A 19,228-nucleotide genomic window follows, 5' to 3' on the forward strand; every position below is an offset into this window, starting at 1 on the left:
TTGCGAGCCTCTTTCTCTTTTTGGATTATTACGACGTCAATACAAAACTTGGCACTAAATTTTCACTACATATCGAAAGCTGACCATGGTGCGTCCCAAAGACGTATTTGGGAATACAAAACTGATGGCCCCCAAATAGTTTGATTTAGCTTTGGAACATTTGTTAGTTTTTTTTTGGTGATTTTTTTCAAAGGTGTTCAAATTATCGACTGTTTAGATGTGTGAATTTTACCTGCGAAATGCCCTACAATATAATAACACAAATGAATTGAAGCAAGTTTGCTAAATAAACAAGGCTATCTATAATGGTTAATATGTTATGATTTTTTTTTAAAGATTTAAGGTAAGGTGGCTCTTGAAAAATAGGGTCGCTTATATTATCTTTTGTCGTGTTAATTTCTCGCAAATGCATTGTTCTAGAGATTTTTGGAATTTTATTTTGGAGCACATTTTCACAGTAGCACTGATGTTTCAATCCTTTTGTTTGGATAGTTGCAAGTGATTTATACAGGTTTTCTTTAAACCTAACTATCTTCAAACATTGCAATTTGATTTTCAATCTATCAATTCCAATTGGATGATCGACTATTGGTTAGTTATAAAGAACAAAATTTATGTATTTTTTAAAAGAGCTGTTTTTTAACAAAATTGTTCATAAATATTCACGAAAGAAAAGATAACAATCCCTGGAGCGAATGCCATGATAACATTCATCACACTTTGAAGCTTTTTTTATTATTGTATTTTTGCGAAGATTTAGGAATAAAACATTTATTTCTAGATATATTTTTCATAAAAAAATGTTAAAATTCAGTTTCTCAAGTATTTTTTAATATGTCATGTAGCGCCATCTACATAAATTATAAATTATAAATGTCTTCAATACATGTGTTAAAAATATCAAACAAACAACTTTGCCGAAGAAAGTTTTTTGATAGAACACCTCTGTCAAAAGATAGAACTGATCTAGATCAGTTTCTACTTATCTAGATCAAAACCAAAGTTGTCAAAATAATTATCATTTCCATCTAAGCTACTTTTCTAAAGACACTAATCCTCCAGGATATATACCCAAGATGCTAGAGGTTTTGAGCGTAGAAAGTAGCATTCTACCCCACCGTACGACGTCTGAATTTGATAAAAACAAGAATAAAATTGAATTTGCTTATTTTTTCTTTCATCTCATTCCATTTAACATATGATTAAAAATCCTTGAAACATTTTTGAAATCGTAAATTGAAAATCAAAAGTTTAAAAAAACGGTTCCATTTTTGGCAAGGTTCCGGTTTTGGCAACTGGAAAAAATAAAATTGTTGCCAAAAACGGAATCCTACTGTATTTGTGAATTTACTCGACAGCTGGATTTTAGCGGCTACTTCTGCAGGGCCTCAAAGCAGGTGTTTAAATTCAAGGGATATGCGAGTAGTGTAAGCGATTTCGCACTGTATTGGATATTGAATCATTTCAATTCGTATATATGTCTGTCGAAAAAGGAGTACTTTCAACATGCTAACAACGATGAAGACATATTCGCTATGTTTGCAAAATATAATTTACGTATACATTACCTAGATAACCATTCCTTTTTTCATTATTCTTCTTCTAATTACGAGCAGAGTTAAAAATAATCAATGCTCTTATTTGACGCCTGAAAATGAACATCATGCGACTCATTTCAAATGCTGGTAAAACATATATAATAATAATTATCATCGCTTGTATTGTGCCAGGGTCTACTTTGATGTGTTTGATTCGTTGCTGCACGTTCGCTTCGTGTAATAATCGGAAACGAGTGAAATTCTGCACGGATGAATTTGACGTTTTCAGTTGCGTCACTGAATATTGAAAATGAATGCGGCTGAATATGATCAATTTTCATTCAGTGGATTTGAATATTTTTAACTCTGTTTACGAGTATTGTGACCCTCCTTGCGGTAGAAGTCAAATCAAAAGAATCGTTGTGCACTCAATGTATCTTGCTGTTTCATTCATTTGTTGGTGGTTTCAAAATTAATGGTACAGTACGTACTAGAGATGGGCAAACCGATTCAGTTTGGTGAGTGAACCGTTTCCGATTCACTCACTAAAATCGACTTATGTTTTATATTTCTCAAATACTATTAGAAAGAATGTTGACGTTGAAGGCAAGTATAGGCGTTTTAGCATAATTTCGAAAAGAGTAGGGTAAACTAATTTTCTTTCCTTCCATCAAACAGTTGTATCATATATGAGTGTGAGAGGAGGTTCTGTTATTATTTGACAATCTCCAATATAACTGCAACCGTTGGATTTGACGAGTCTTCCCATTTAGACGCGATTTTTTAGGGTTGATTGAAACACACATTTTACCATTATGTTGGATATAACAGCTGTTTTGTTGATGTTTTATTTCGTGAAAACAAACGGTGTTCAATGTTTGTCATTCATTTCGTTTCATTCGCTCTAAAGATACATAATCTTGGCAAACTGTCAAATCGACTCATTCAGTTCTCGTTGGATCTCATTGGGCTCATAATAAATTGTCACTTTTGCAGTTTATCGCAATTTTTTAAAAAAGAATCGCGGTTCATTCATTCTTTTTGAATCGATTCGTGATTCATTCGCCCATCTATAGTACGCACATATTTTCCTTCCATATTTCTACATGTATGTGCTAAAACTGAATATGAAAATCGCCAACCAAAAAATGACAAGCGCTCCAAAAATCCAAATACCTACCTTTTTTGGTTGGAAAACTAAGATATACTATTTAATCGATTATTAATCTTAGTCGATTATCTTGGTCGAAAAATCATATCAATTAATCAAGCTTTCGACGCACAATAATAAATCACGAACTACGAAACTCTCATTTTCATATGGATTATGAGTGTGTGTTTGTGTAAAGCGAATGTTATTTATTTATTCGTTAATCAATTATAGATTACATTATACAAACATTAATTGCTTATATACTATACTGCATACTATTCCTATGTACTATAATGCCGCAAAGAGTTGAAAAACTGTTTTAAACTTGTTCGGGGCATAATAAGGTCAATACTTTCACAATGCTCGTTATACACAGCCATCATCTGGTTTAGTGGTCCGAATTTAGCATAATCTGTACAGTGATGACCTATCGCGAACAAATTTCTATTGCGTAATTGATGAGCAGGAGCATATAAATTTAATTTTGACAATATGTAAGATGAGTCAGTACGCTGCATGAAGATATCATTTAGAAACGAGATCATAACATAGTCCCGACGTTCTTTCAATGTTTAAACATACAATGTGCTTCATGAGATAGAAGAGGGAATGCTGTCCATCTTAACTTGCGTAGTGCATATAATAGAAACTGCTTTTGAAATTGCGACTTGCAATCTAAAACTTTTTATCATAGGCCCTTGCATGAATATCATTGCACGGGGAAACGCCCAATGCCGCCCACTGAGAAATCACAAACAAGTGCTTGAAAACCGTCCTACACGGGTCTCATATTGGAACGGTTGATCAACAGAAGACCTTCATCAGACCACAATAAAACAGACTGTTATAGAGGGAGAGCATAAACCGACCGAAATCCGTGCGGCCAAACAACCGAACATGGAAAATGATCAACATTGTAATAGATTTCCATTTCATACAACATTTGATAAATTTGGCTTAATAAGTTAAAGTTACCAATGAAAATTCTCTATGAAATTAGTCGTTATGATTAATTAAAATTGGAATGCATATTACTATGTCAATTGTCGACATGCTGTTTAAAATATTTGTCGGAAATCAACAATCACATATATCGCTTTGGCAACATTGTTCGTGCATTATAGTGTGTGCAATTAGTATTTTGAGATGAATTTAGGAAAAATCAAATAAAAAATTTATAAGAAATTCATCTCATAGTTTCCATACCATAAAGAAACTATTTTAAATTTCTGAAGTGAGTGTTTTATTCGGAATTTAGTGAAGAATCGTTCTGTGGAACAGTAGAAGTGAGTAAAGTTTGAATTGTTGTGCAATTAAGTGAAATATGTCGGTGTGTATTGCGAAGATTTAGCTAGTAGCGATGAAGAAAATTGTCTCATCGCTAATTTCAAGGCAAGAAATCGGAAAAAATACTGAGTGCTTTCTTTTCAAATTATTATAAGTTTACTGTAACTATTTTAGGAAAGTGATAAATCGTAAAATATAAGTTAAGTTCCAAAGATTTTTTTTTTCGTTTTTGAAAAAGTTGATTCTATAAAGTCATGTTGTATAATAAATGTTTAAAGATGAGTAATCAAGAAATGAAATGAATAGAGGGGCTGAGATGAAGCATCAACCCTATAGAATATGATCTCCAATCGCGGTTTGAACAGAATTTGCGAGCAATATATTACTGGAAGAGTAGAATTTGTAATTTAATCTTAAGTTGTCCGTCTCTACATCCTTGCCCCTGAATCTAACACTTCACCCTAACCAGATTCAGCGATTTCCTACATAGAGCATATGCGACTAAAGTATTCCATCAATTCAAAACCTTTCAAATAAATATCTGTTCTGCCCTCAGTAATGTGATTGGCGTTTTCATCTCTATCGATTATTAATGGAAACTCATTTCTGCCACAGTACAACGGTTTTGAAATCACCAGAGGCAAATATGCCGGAAAGTATTTTCTGTCTATGCTATCAGCAGTTATATTAACGGAGACAACACAAAAATCGCGAGCTGTGAGTTCGGATATAAAACATGACCCAACTATGCGAGGCACTTAACGCGAATTTTGTGAGCTAGGAAGACATAGTTAAATTAACTTTCCGGCATTATCGGTCAGAGCATTACATATTTTATTACTACACTTATTGTACGCCAAATAAGATAAACATCTTGTTCGAACCCTATTAGCGAGGGTGCAGCCCTACTTCTTTAATCACGCGACCTACGATCAATGGAATGCGTATAAATTGGCCTCGGTAATTTTTGTTCCATTCCCAATAACCAATCTAATAACAAAACAGGCCTGGGAATGATGAAATACTTTTGTTTGTGCGCAACGGCAACTCGAAGCGTATACCCCAATTATCGAACTACCGTTGATCTGATACGTTGAAAAAGATGACAGACACCAATCCAACCAACGGCTTCAAGTGAGTACGATGGTAACAGAAACAGGGAAAAAATAGGCTAACAGCCCTATAATCTACGTTTGACTATAAGATCCTCTAGAGTATTAGGGACATGTACTTCATTTTAACACTACAATTTGCGAAGAAGCACACATCCACTGTGTCAGCCAGGATAAGACATACTCCATTCGCGATTGGAATATTTTGGACACTCCAACCATTCAGTCCTCGGCTCGACTAAGAAACTCTAACTCCAATTTTCAATCGCCTATTACAATATGGATATGCGCAGAAAGCCAGTAGATCTTTTTTGCGGATGTATGTCAACCCACCATGTAGGACGCTACGAAACTTCCTCTTTTTAATTAATTCGCTAAAGATATGCACCGAATGGAGCTTCTCCAGAATGGCTATACCTTAACCAGAATGATGATAGATTTAACATTCATTCTATTGTTTCACGTGATTCAAATTCATGCACTAACAGAATAACCTTCTCTTTCCGCTCTACATTTATCACTGGTATAAATGCTAAGCAGGACTTTCTTATCAATAAACTTTTTTCAAGAACGGGTACTACATCTGAAAGGCATCTGTTTCTCTTGACAGTTGTTTTTTCTTTGCACACGATAGTCTGTATAATGAAGGCTATTGGGTTAAGCCAATCCTTCTCCCCATACAGACTGCTCGTTACGAAATGAATTCGCAGCAATGCAATAATGTTTGAAGGCTTTCTTAGAATTTTTGAATGTTAACAAGAAGTCGACCGTTTGATGCTATACTGTCATACGAATGATGGTGGGCTATTCTATTCTCTAAGTGGTATAAAAGGGAATCCAACATAATGTTTTCCTTCTTTTTCCCTCTGTCTCGATTAAAATTGTTATCATAAGGCTGTCTGATGACAATATGTGTCAACAAAATGTTATGGTAACAAAATTTTATTATGAAAAGGAAAAAGTTTTTCAAATGGTTACCCTTAGCATAAAGACGCAATTGCAATCGCTCACGAAGAGGTCCTAAGACCGTTCGGGTCCCCTGAGTACTATTGAATTGAGAATGAGGGGTCACGGTAAGGTACCGTCCAAAAATTAAAAATGATCTCGGTTGATACGAAAAAGTTATTATTTTATTTGATTAATATCTGACCAAGGGACCAAAACACTGTATTCGGAGTAGGGTCCGAACGTAGGTGAGCTGCGTACAAGACACTTGGATTACTAATTGCCAAACATTGTAATCTGACCTTAATAGTTGTAAGAGATTTGAAAAAAAAAAACGATTAAGTAGGGCGAGTCAACCATCCATGATGTGAACGTTGTCCAGATTATCAAAACTTGCTCCTGATATGATGAAACTGGAAAAAGTCGATCTTCCAGTTCAGTAAATTGGAATTCCAAAAGATTATGTGGCAAGACCGACTGTTTCTCAGCTTAGCGGTTAGTTCATTCGCAGCAGTGGTCGTTGGGATAAAAATTTCTGATGACGTTTTCTTTCGTGAGAGTTGGTGAACTGCCCCGATTCATATGATGCATAGGCTTCAGAAAATGCAGTCGCCTCTCTAATGCCGGTGATAAGCATTCGGTGCGGAACGAAACCAACGGAAAACAAATTTGACTGAAAAGAATAAACTGAATTAAAATCAAATTTAAAGAAAAATAGTTCACTTAAAATTGCTTTCAAAACGAAACATGAAAATAACTCGAACCATTTCAAAGCTAATAATGTAAAACAGACGTAATATAAAACACGTTGAGTGTACGTAGCTTTGGTGCATAATTTGTCGCTGAACTGAGGTTTTGAATTTAACGAGAAAAAATTGAGTTTCAAGATCAAAATTTTTTTTGGCTGCGCATAGCTTGTGTTAAGTATACTTTGATTTGGAATTCCGAATGTTTATAAAACTATTTTTCAAGAATGTTCATAAAACTATTTTTAATCATAAATAGATGACACCAATCAAAATAAGTTGCCGAAAGTTCGATATTCTTCAAATATTCTGGAAATGTAGTACTATTGTATGGTAGTGTTTAAACAGAACTTTTGGACTGATGTTTTAAGGTGAAGATATGTGGAAGCCAGCAACGCACGCTTGTTGCTAGGCACCGAAGCGCTTGTTTACATTGAGAAAAAATGGAATTCGAAGAGAAAATTCAAACGCACAAATAAGAGTTTTCGGACATTTTCCTTCGGTCATCTGCACATTGGCAAAAAATTTGAAGTTTAGTTAGTAAACGATTAAAGTTTCGCGTGTGTTTTTTCAGTGGTGTGTGATTAAAGTGTATTTGAAATAGTGTTCTGAAAATGAGAAGAAGAAAAATAAAAGCGTTTCGAGAAGAAACCCCAAGTGAAGAGGGGTGATATTTTCGCACAAAATAAGAGAGGTGATAGACTGTCATATTTGGAGAAAAAATTGTTCTACACATACCATCAAATCTCAACTCAGAGTTATTGAACTTTTTGTGTAAAAAATTTATTTGTCTTACAATACCTCTAACTTTAAAAGTATACTTCGTATTTTAAATCTTTTAGTTCCATTCGAAAGGTGAGAAAATTTCCTATTTAGTTCTGTTCCCATATCTTTTAGTTAATTAGTTTTAATTAAATTTTTTAGCTGTAAAGTAGTTAAAAGTTAGTGTTTTTGAGGAGGTTTTTCTAATTTTCTCGAAATAATTAAGTATGATTATAGTAATATCCATTATCCAAAAGTTGGGTTGTAGGACGATTCATAATTTGTTCTTGGGCGTCATATTCCTGTCGCTTCTCATTTCTTTGTAATTCCATTACTATACTTTTCCTGTAGCCGACTTGCAAGTGCTTAAAAGACTCTAATCTAAAAAATATGCTTTATATCGTTATTTACAAGATTTCATTGGAAAGCTGAGAAAATGTTCTATCAGTGTATGTACAAATATCTTTTAGTTAAGTGTACTAAATGATTTTTTACTAACAAAATAACTCAAAATTTGTGTTTTTGGAGAGTTTTTTTTAATTATTCTAATTATTAATCAACAAAATTATCGTTACTATTATTCATTTGATGCCCCTTAATGTTCTCTGTAACTTTTTATTTGACACTTTGTCTATATCTCTTTTCATTTTGCTGCTCTTTAATAGTTAACACAGCATGACCTCGCCACAAATGTAGTGGGTTCGAAATCGTTATTTTTGCATATGAAACGATGTGATAAAAACGATTTTGCATCGAAACCAAAAGAGATAATTGAATGAAATCAAAGAAGGAACTGTAGAACTTGCTGAGATGCTTTATTTCCATGATATTAATGGTGAAGTTTATTATTTACTATTTTAAGAAAATTAACGAAAATGCTAATAATAGCACTAACTTTAAACTAATTTACTTATAAAAGAATACTAAATTCACTTAACTGAACGTATTAATACATTTTTCTCTGTAAAATTTGCCTGGCTTTCGAATAAAAAGAAAAAAAGTACAATAAGGGCCATACTTTTTCAATTAGAGCTGGTATTAGTGAAAATGAGATAAAAATATCCAAGTTGAATAACCCAAACTCATGAAAATAAAAAAAAGGTAAGTGTATCATGTCAAAGAACAAATTATGCAGCTCTTCAAGACTAACAATCTGGATTATTAAAATGATGAGGTTAACTATTAGGATTTTCAAGAAATGAACGAAAAATCGATTAAAATTGTTTAATTTTCAATAAACTACTTTGAAAAGGCTACTTAAACGCATTAGCTGAAACATGTGAGGGCATCACTCAATGCGAAATTTTCTCACCTTCCCAGTGGACCTAAAATATTTGAAATACAAAGTATGCTTTTTGAGTTAGAGGTATTTTGAGACAAATAAGTTTTTTACACAAAAAGTTCAATAACTCTGTAACGGTTGAGATTTGATGGTATATGTAGAACGATTTTTTTCTCCAAATATGAAATTCTATCACCCCCGAGAGGTTCTTAACCATGAACCAAACACCCTGTATAATAGCATTAGTTATGTAAAACATGGCCCGTCAAACTCTGTACAGTATAGCACAATATTTCGCCTTTTCTGGCCCAATGGCAGCATTATTTCAGAATATAGGGCCTAACGCCTCGTTAAGTCTGTCCTAAATGCAGGTCTAGATTACGCTATGTTAAAATGCTTATTGCTTAAAGAAGCTTCTATAGATCATTTTATATCGTTTTGCGTATTATGCACTTGTTCAACAATGAAAAAATTTCATCAGAAAATATAATTGTTTCCCAGTCCAGAGCTGCCATCCGCTATTAAATATTCAATCAATATTTAATTTACATAATTTTCTTTTAAAATATTTTTGAAATGCTGAAATAAAATCTGAAACATTGAACGACAAAACCAAAAGCACGTCCAGATATATAGAACAAAAGAGAAGAAAACAAACAACCAGAGAAAGCTTTGTTTCCAGTTTGTATTCAGTTAATAACTGTCACCTTGTAAAGTGAAATATGAACATATGGAATATTTTGGTTTTGTGGTGCACTAATAAAATGCGATTTTCTCATTAAACATATGAAAATGGCTCTACATTTTTACAAAGAATTAGGAAATAAAAATTTGGAGAGAATATTTAATTCAGCATTCAACGACCTATTTATGATCAAAATCAGTTGGAAAATGGCAGAGTTATTAATTTTTATCCAAATTAAAAACTTGCTTGTACGAACTTTTAAGGATCATACAAAATTTTCGAAAAATAGATTTTTTTTTCTCGACTACGTATACATTCAAAAGTATGTGTGTGAACTTTGATCTTGAAATTGGGAAAAATAACGGAGGATATAATTGCAGCATCTTATAGTGCGAGATAATACCTCACTAACCCCTGAAGAGTTCACGCGAGCAAGTTTAAAGTTGCATTATTTTTTCATTAATAACTCAGCCATTTTTTAACCGATTTTGATCATAAATAGGTCGTTGGATGCGAAATTAAATGCTCTCTTCCCTTCTTTAGAAGAATGTTGAACAATTTTCATTATTTTCATTGAAAAACTATCTTTGACAAAGAACATAACATAGCATACCGATGAAAAGGTTCTTCTTCTTTAGAGAACACTCAAAAAATTTACAATCGGTTGATTAATGATCGCGTAGAAATTTTTTGAATGCCGACGGTTCCGAAAAAATTTTTTTGCCATAAATCAAGATTTTGAGGGTATACAAAATTTTTCAAACATTGTCTTGTGTTGCATTTGGCGGGATCTACAACCTATACTAGGTCACTTGAAAAGTACAAAATCGCTGTAGCACCGTGTAATTCGTTTGAAACAGATTCGTAATAAGCCTACGAAAGTCGTTTCTTTATGAAAGAATAAAACTAGAAACGTTTCCATAGAACTACAAATGATTCATCATATGTACGATATAATCGGATCTTCCACGAATTTTCTTTTCGCGAAGCCTATTCGTAGCACATTTACGAATATATTATCTCAGTATGCTTATTTTTCTAGTTCGAGGCGGTGTCCTTTCTGAGATTGCGTTTATGAATTACATCAATTTCCGAAAAAAAGCTTTTTGTATCTTGCTATGACCTTGCTGCAGATTGTGTTATGCTATATAAAAATTGGATAAAATTGGGTAAACTCAATTTGTACGCAAGAAGTCACAATACCTATAACTTAGTAAATCTTTTCAAAAGCATCATGCAGTGACTAAGCGCCAGAGAGACGTTACATCCAACGTAAAACAAACAACTGGCCCAAAGTGAGGTCCCGGAAGCACAGAAGTTTTGATTTGTTGACCTAACATAACATCAATTTGAAACGTAACGAACCATACGGATGCACTATGCTATATGGCTCCCAAAGGATAAAAATGTATAGTGGAGTAGTAACCTTTAATACAAATATTTAGCTGAAATTTTTGTTTTCAGTTAGCCAAAATCCACTGAAAACATCATGGTCAGATATAAATAGAAAACAAACGGTAACTCATACTGAAATTAGTGCAGTATTATTAGTGTGCAAGTTTAATGAATTATTGTGTACAAGTTGTCGTTATGCTCATCTACACCGACGAAATAATTCTCTTGAGAGTTATTTTTTGGGTGGGTAGAACTTAGTATCTATTCGAATGCACTGTACACAGAAGTCGTATCTCGTACATTTTAATTTAATTCCTGCGAAAGCAGATTAAGGCTGTCTGAAGGAGAGGAGAAAAATAAACTTAGCTGTTCGCAATCTAATTTAAATTGCGAAATTATAAAATTAATGCTATCAACTTCCAAATTGTTTCGGAAATCTTCTTAAAAAGTTTAAGTAAATGCTCGCGGTTTTCTGTTTTTGTTTTAACCAAATAAACAATTTAGCCACTTACCTCGTGCAAAAGTTTCTTCTCCTATTTACAATTGCTCCTCCAGTGCTGTGTAAAAAGGAAAGACACATTTTTCCGAAGTACAACACAGCTGAGGGCAAAGGATACTGCTACAAACACACAAACGCTGTACATAAGCACGAAACTGCTTCTCACTATTCCTTTATTTTCTCCCCCACTCTTTTCCCATTTATTCTTTGCGCACTCGTTAATTTTTTTTTTCTTCTTCTAATTATCAGTTCACCAGATTGGAATGAATTATTTAACCCTGTCACACTTCCACTTTTTGAACTTTTTTCCCTACTTTTCCGTTTTCACTCCACTTCCACTCTGTTGCGGTAAACTGTTCACCTTTTTACCACCATTAATTCTTTTCTTTAGTTTAAATACATTACGTAACGAATTGAATTTCCCTTATCCAACCGACGTTCAAATTTCACCTTCTTCCCCAGCATCCAGTATGTCCTCAAGCAATCTTATCCCACTTGAAGCCGGGAGGACATTTTTCTCGTACGACGAAACTTTTCCAGCAGCTCGTGTCTTTCGTCCTCATCACTGCCGGTGGATGCTGGAAATAGATTCGAAAATAATGGTTTTATTGAACTGCACTTGTGCTGCATTTTTTTTTTCTGCCAGCCACCACATTCTCGTATTCTCCGCTCGCTCTCACACAGCTACGATAAAGATTTTCCCCACTTCCTACTGCTCAGCCTGTCACTTCATTCATCCAACCATTTCTGACCAATATCGTAAATAATCATTATAGACATCTTCCTTCGACGTTCAACTTTTCGTTGAAATACCCCCCGACTCCCCGAAAAACTTGCTACTACTTCAGAGCTGGTGTCGGGTGTTCTGCTTCTCATCGGTGGTACCCCACTCGGGGAAAACCTGCAAATTGACACTAATCGTCGAGGAAACTTTAAGTTTTTCACTTCTTTAGTCGAACATGTAGCAGACGAAAATCCACAAACACAAAGCCATATAAGGACGGAGAAAACTTTTGCACCATAATCAAATAAATGAATTTTAGGGTTTTCCAGATACAATCCTCCTTCGAAACCACCACCACCACCGCCAGCAGTGTCTGCGAGGCGCCACCATTGTTTCGACGGTAGCCGCACTCCTGGTAACGATACTCACTTACCAACCACGATAACAGAACTAAACCAATTGCAAAACTTTGAACTTATGCCTGCTACAGAGGCTGCGGGGATACGAAAACGGCACTTTGCTCAAGAGTAGTGTGGCGAGGAAAAGGACTTTTCACCGGAACTACCGAGTCAGCCAGCCAGGCAGGCAGGCCATCCAGCTAGCGAGTGAGCAAGAGTGCCAGAAAGCTACAACGCACAGATCAACCGCGAGTCTGGCTGGATTGAGAGAGATTTCCTCTCGCAGGATTTTCCCGCACCGTGAGATGCAGCGGGAGGGAGAGAGAGAAAGAGTTTGGGTAGTAGTGTGAAAATGGCAGAGAGTAGCGAACGTTGTTATCACTAAAGGGAAAACAATTCAAGTGTTGCCAAGCTTCGCCAATTCCTTCAATTCCTTCAATTTCAAGATTATAGCCGGAAAGTTATGTGCCGTATAAGTTCGTAATTTTCTTACCATAATTGCAGTTTTTCATCAAAACACGCCTGGACAGCGGATTGCACTGGAATTGCTTTTCATCCTGTTTCATTCCCTCTGTTGACCAATGTTATTCACTTCATGCCCGGGTATTTTCAAAAATGTACTCAAAAGCTTCATGGATCAGTTGATATCAGATCAACTCACCCACAAAAAAAATTGTTGCCGATAGATTGAAATCTGCGTGTGTTATAGCAAATACCCGCGAGGAATGCATGGCTGTTTAAAACAAAAGAAGTTCATCGTGGCCACCGAGATTGCGGGAGACTATTTTAAAGGCTCAATACTAACAATTAAGCGGATAAAAATGAAGTCGATTATTTTGCCTTCTACACCAGACGCCCCTCTTAAGCGTGTTTTCTAGGGAGGGTGAGGTTTAACACCCAAATATTTCGATGTATAGTTCGATTCTAAAGGTTTCATAGGGATGCCAACGTTTAATAACCGGAAATATTTTTTTCAAATTATGCCAGACACTGCAAAAAGGCGATTGTTAAACATAGTTAACAAGTTCCTCGAAGCTAACATAATCTCTCATGATTGCAAGCGAAGGTCATCGTCATCTTAAAACCACGGAAACTAACCTTCGACCACAATTCGTATCGGCCGATAGAAATGCTGTCCTGTATCAGAAAGTTGGTTGAAAAAATGAGCAAATTGCGCCTCGACAATTGGGTCAAAGCAAATTGTTTACCCTCAGATACACAATTTGGCTTCCGCAATGGCAAAGGGATGAACGATTGCCTTGCGTCGTACTTAACCGAAATTCAAAGAACAAATGACATAATTTTTTTGAATATTAAGGGGGCTTTTGATTCAGTTTCTATCAATATTCTTTCTGAGAAGCTGCACAAGTATGGTAATTCCTCGATTAAACAACTTTTTGCGAAACTTATCTGAAACACATCAATTTCTCACATGGTGATTTATTGACATCACTATTTAGCCACATAGGCTTTCCCCAGGGCTCATATTTACCTACGCTTCTCTACAATTTTTACATAAATGACGTAAACGACGATCTTGTCAGTTCATGTATGCTGAGGCAGCTTGCAGATGACGGAGTGGTCTCTGTAAATGGACCTAAAGCTATTGATTTACAAAGACCACTACCAAATACTTTGAACAATATGTCTGTTACTGCTCTGGGTATCGAGTTCTCCACGGAGAAAACTGAGCTTGTCATATTTGCTAGAAAAAGTGTAATGGTGCAACTATAGCTTCCGTTAATGAGTGTAACGATCAATCAGGTTTTCCCATTTAAATTTTTCGGGGTTTGGTTCGATTCAAAAGGTAAATACCTTGGGTTGTCAGATTATGTATGTGAAATAGTAATGCCAACAAGGAATCAACTTTCCTCGCACAATAACCAAAACATGGTAAGGTGTCCACCAAGTTAACCTGATTGGTCTGTACCAAACAACGATATTAACAGTGATGTAGACCGAGTGTTTCTGTTTCCGCTCCAATGCGAACATACCTATCATCAAATTTGAGAGAATACAGTAACGTTGTTTGCGTTTAGCTTTGGGTTGCATGCACACGACCCATACTCGCTGTGCTGGTGGACGTTTTCCCGTTCAACTATTGATTATGGTAACTCTCATATCGGATTGCTCATCAGATGTAATATCTTGAACCTGTTGGTGATTGAAAATTTCGAGAAGCTCGTCGAGCTTATTTCTCTAGCCCTACTTATGTCCTTGTGCTTTGATTTGATGGTACAGCGCATCATTCTTTCTTGGTATATTCCCAACCGCGTCCGTGTATTTTATAATCAATTCTGAGTAGTCGACTCAGATAAAATATTTTACCCTGATAGATCAAATCTCTATGGGTTCACTGGCTTCGGTATTTTGAATGATAATATCACCGTTCCATTCAAGCTAAGTTATTCTGCTCGAGTTTTGTGTTGGTTTTTCGATATTTTTATTTCTGAACAAAAATACAGAGATCAACATGGAACATACGCATGGGGACACGATAAGTCAGCCGTTTGGGGGCACTGAGTAGTGACCTATCTACTGATCATTTCACAGTTAAGCAACCACGTGAGCCGGAATGACCAACTTCAATTCCACACTCTGGCGACGAGGAAGACACCGAAGAAGTCATTCGCAAGTACAAAACCTAGCGCTCTGTCGAAACAACATGATTTTTCGACATTTCCTTTTGCGGTTTCATGATTTTTTACATCATTTGGCACTTCTCACTTTCTTACCTCAATGACGTCAATTTAATTTTGTTCTATTGTCAGAGGTGAACCTTCCAACGAAAACTAATCTAGCTCGCTTGGAATCTTATATCGAAACGTTAGAAAACGTTCGATTTTTGTAAATTGAATCATTACACTAAACTGTCTACAAATCACACAAATAACTTTTTATTTTGTGCCATTCTATGTGAAAGCGACGGTATTGTTCACAAGTGGCTCACTTACCATCCAACGCTCTTGACAAGCCACTTTCTGATGCTCGTAATAACAAAACTTCAATTCCACTCTTTGTCGATAAATTGATGGCCCTGAAAAGGGCCTTTTGTTTGGGCAGTGTTCGGAATTTACTTGGAGCTGGTGTATATGGTAACAGCTTTGGTGCCATCTGAGACGGCGTGCTTGGCCAACTCTTCTGACAGCAGCAAACGGACGGCGGTTTGAAGTTCGCGGGAGATTATTGTCAAGTGCTTGTTGTAATGAGTCAGGCCAGGCCAGATTTCTTACCGGCCCTTCCACTGACCGGTAAGAAATCTAGCCATTTCGACCGGCGTACAGTTACGATGCTGCAAACGAACTGAGCGTGAGCAACAGCATGCTGAGTTTTTATACCTGACTACAGCACAATGTAAGCTCGTCCTTTTTTGTGTTGTCCTCAATATGTGTTCTTCGTAGCTCCTCCGCTTCGTTGGTCGATACACAAGCAAATTGTGTTGAACGCGTCGGAGTGCCGTTTACTTAGTAGCTGTAATGGAATACCTTGCTACTAGTGTTTAAATTGGAAGGAAATGCTGCCCGTGACAACAAAAAGACGAATTATCCCACGTCTTCAGCAGCTGGTGATTCGCAACAACGAAAAGTTGAACAAACTGCTCTCCAGAGTGACAATTGCTCAGGGCGGTGTGCTGCCAAATATCCAAGCCGTACAGCTTCCCAAGAAGACCGAAAAGAAAGCATAAATCGAACGCTGAGACTTACCAAAGAAATGCTCTTGTAAAAACGGTCCTTTTCAGGACGACAACATATTTTTGATAAAGAACAAAATTGAAATTTTGTGTCTAATACGGAGATTATCGAACACTCAGGGTAAAGAGAGTAATGTAAAACGGCACCTTGGTAACATGTTTGAGAATAATATTATATATAAACCTTTTTTGAATGCGCCTAGTAAAAATGTTTTCCACTTCACTCCAGTTTGTTTCTGGCCATATTTGCAATTTGCGTACTGAAATAAGTCATAATTTAGGGATTAACCCAAGTTGCTCTCCACGGAGAAACAGTCCATGAAACAGAAAATGCAAACTTATTCTTTGAAATAATTTTGGTGGCCCTGAAAAGGGCCTTTTTTATAATGATACAAGTGAGTTCTACCTTTTCAACTTCCAAATCCATACAAAGTGTGTCCCTGCCGCTTCAGAGTATAGACGACATTCATTGCGGTTTTGCGCTTGTTCAGTGTAGGTCACGGTATCTCATTTCCCTGCTCACCATCAGCATTCGTATATTAAATCGGAGATGCATTTTACACCACCACGACGAGCCAGACGCCGAATGGCGGATTTGGTGATTCCCTGGATTTTATCGCGAAGAACCTTGCGATGACGCTTGGTACAGGAACGCAAACAAGATACCGCTCATTGTACCGTCCGGACGAGCATGTTGCTCGTGTGGTAAGCGAGCACCCACTGATACAAAACAAGCTCGCGTGACCTGTATTTATATATAACATTCCCGTATGTAATGAAACGCTTACATGCTCTTTTTTGACGGCTCTGCGTGAGATATGCTTGCAAATTGCACATTTTCCTCGCTGTTTTCGAAGGATTTTCTAAAAATCCTTGTTTTGGTTTATTTATAGTAGTCGCACTAATTCCGAACTTTAATACGAACTACGTGCACGAATTCCCGATCAGATAGTGCAAAAATATTGCGATTTCGATCAGTAGAACGGAAGATATTCAAACCGGAACGATATTTCAAACCTGGGAAAATTTCGCAACTGAAATTTTTGAAACGGGACCCCATATTGAAACGTTAGAAGCATTCTACTTAAAAAAACTAATTTGAAAGAGTCAGAAGTAAAACTTCAGTCTTTAGGCAGATTTCTGGACGAGCAGTCAAAGAAAATTGGGCAGTTTCTTCGTGACAGCGGACTTTCAAGAATCCCCAAATCACGACACCTGGAATTTGCTAAAAAAGCGTTCTGACAATAAAAACTTCCTTATCAAACAAAAATTTTTCGGCTTCCACTTCATCAATTCGCAAAGAATCATCGCCTGCTTTGAGCACTCTTGCCGATGATACCGACAAGCACGTGAGCTTGTTCAATAAATTGGAAGACCCCAAGGAACATTGGATTTTTTCTGATTGAATTGCTCAGTAGCAAGCTAGATCCATCAACGCAAAAGGAGCGGGAAAATTCACTGGATGACGGAGTACGACCGGTGTGTACGAACCTGCTGACCTTCATACACAAACTTTCACGAATTATACAGTCGATTACGCTCTCGCAACCTTCATCGCCGGCTAATAAACTTGAGTCAAAGCAAGAGTCGTAGCCGTCCCTTACAAGAACCTCCTGTACCACTCTGCGTACAGCGATAATACTCCAAAATGTATTCTTTGCAAACAGTTGCAAGTATCACAGTGCGATGAATTCCAGAAGCTCCATAAAAACGCCTCGAATTAGCTAAAAGACAAGGTCTTTGTTTAAATTGATTAATATTACACTCACATGTAGTTTTCCTTACAGTACATTCCATGTGAAGATTCCCTCTCGAGAGGAATGGTTGTCTGGCTATATGGAAAGACAACAACAAACGCAAGTGGTCTGTTACACTGACGGTTCTCTGATGGAGGGATGTGCTGGTGCTGGTGTCTACTGTCGTGAAATGAGATTGGAACAATCTCACTCACTAGTTAGATACTGTACTGTATTCCAAGCAGAAATCTGCGATTATGTGCGGGATACAATCGGCCCTTCAACTGAGTTTGTCCGGCAGAGTTATAAATTTCTGCTCCGATAGTCAGGCTGCAATCAAGGCCCTAAGCTCAGACAAATCACGGTCCAAGCTAGTGATCGCATGCCGAACTCAAATCGAAGAACTAAGCATTGTCAACACTATCTACCTTGTCTGGGCTCCCGGGCATTCCGGTATTACTAGAAATGAATTAGCTGACGAATTGGCGTGGGGCAGGTTTAGCGATTGACTTCGTTTGTTCTGGGCCCGCCCTGCCAATTTCGACAAGTTGGATAAGGGAAAAAATACGGTCCTGGGATTCGTCCCAGCACTGCAATTATTGGAGAAATCTACAAACGTCTCGCCAATCAAAGGCGTTTCTAGAACAACCGTGCCCAGTGATTTCAAAAAATCTCTACATTTTGCGAAGCTCCACTGTGGCATGCTGACCAGGGCTTTAACCGACCACTGCAAACTCAATTATCACACGGCAACTATTCAGCGCACTCAGTTTTTTTTCATGTGATCTTTGTGAATCCGACTACGGAACCTCATATCATCTGATTTACAACTGTCCAGCAGTAGCGCAATTGCGATTTAGAGTATTCGGCCGTCCTTATATAGACGAAATTATGTTTGGACGACTGGAGCTCAGAGACATACTAAAGTTTCTTATCCAATGTGGTAAAGAGCTTTAGGCTTACTCGCAGGCGAGTTGAACTACTAGTGAGTTTAACTTACCTGTTGTTTGTTTTTGTTTTTGTGTTGTTGTTTTTCCTACCCTTTCAATTCTACTTCTCCACACCTCCTTGTCCTTTCCTTCCGCTCAGGAAATGATGAAAACACACGGCAAGGCATAAATCTCCGACTACATACGGGGAACGTGCCATTTCAGCCAATATATTCTGATTTCTGATTCCTGAACCTCACGATCGGCTTCGGTCGTCGAAACGCCATTGTCGGTGCTATGTATTGCGACTCAATATCATGGGATCCATCAAAATAATGGATCAGCC

The 19,228-nt window shown here is 36.8% G+C and overlaps 1 protein-coding gene across 5 annotated transcripts in view; it reads right to left on the bottom strand.

The window, feature by feature from the left end:
* The window catches only part of LOC131689698 (cyclic nucleotide-gated cation channel alpha-3), a 520,080-nt gene that overhangs the window by 397,338 nt on the left and 103,514 nt on the right, over positions 1-19,228 (bottom strand). For 3 of the 5 annotated variants that reach the window (XM_058974956.1, XM_058974955.1, XM_058974957.1), the window contains exon 1: positions 11,418-12,712. The gene's annotated coding sequence lies outside the window, so the exon portion shown is untranslated. Of the gene's footprint in view, positions 1-11,417; positions 12,713-19,228 lie in introns of those variants that run through there. The other 2 variants (XM_058974954.1, XM_058974953.1) reach the window with 2 other exon arrangements.

This window comes from Topomyia yanbarensis, chromosome 3 (genome assembly GCF_030247195.1).
Source record: "Topomyia yanbarensis strain Yona2022 chromosome 3, ASM3024719v1, whole genome shotgun sequence".
NCBI classification, from domain to species: domain Eukaryota; kingdom Metazoa; phylum Arthropoda; class Insecta; order Diptera; family Culicidae; genus Topomyia; species Topomyia yanbarensis.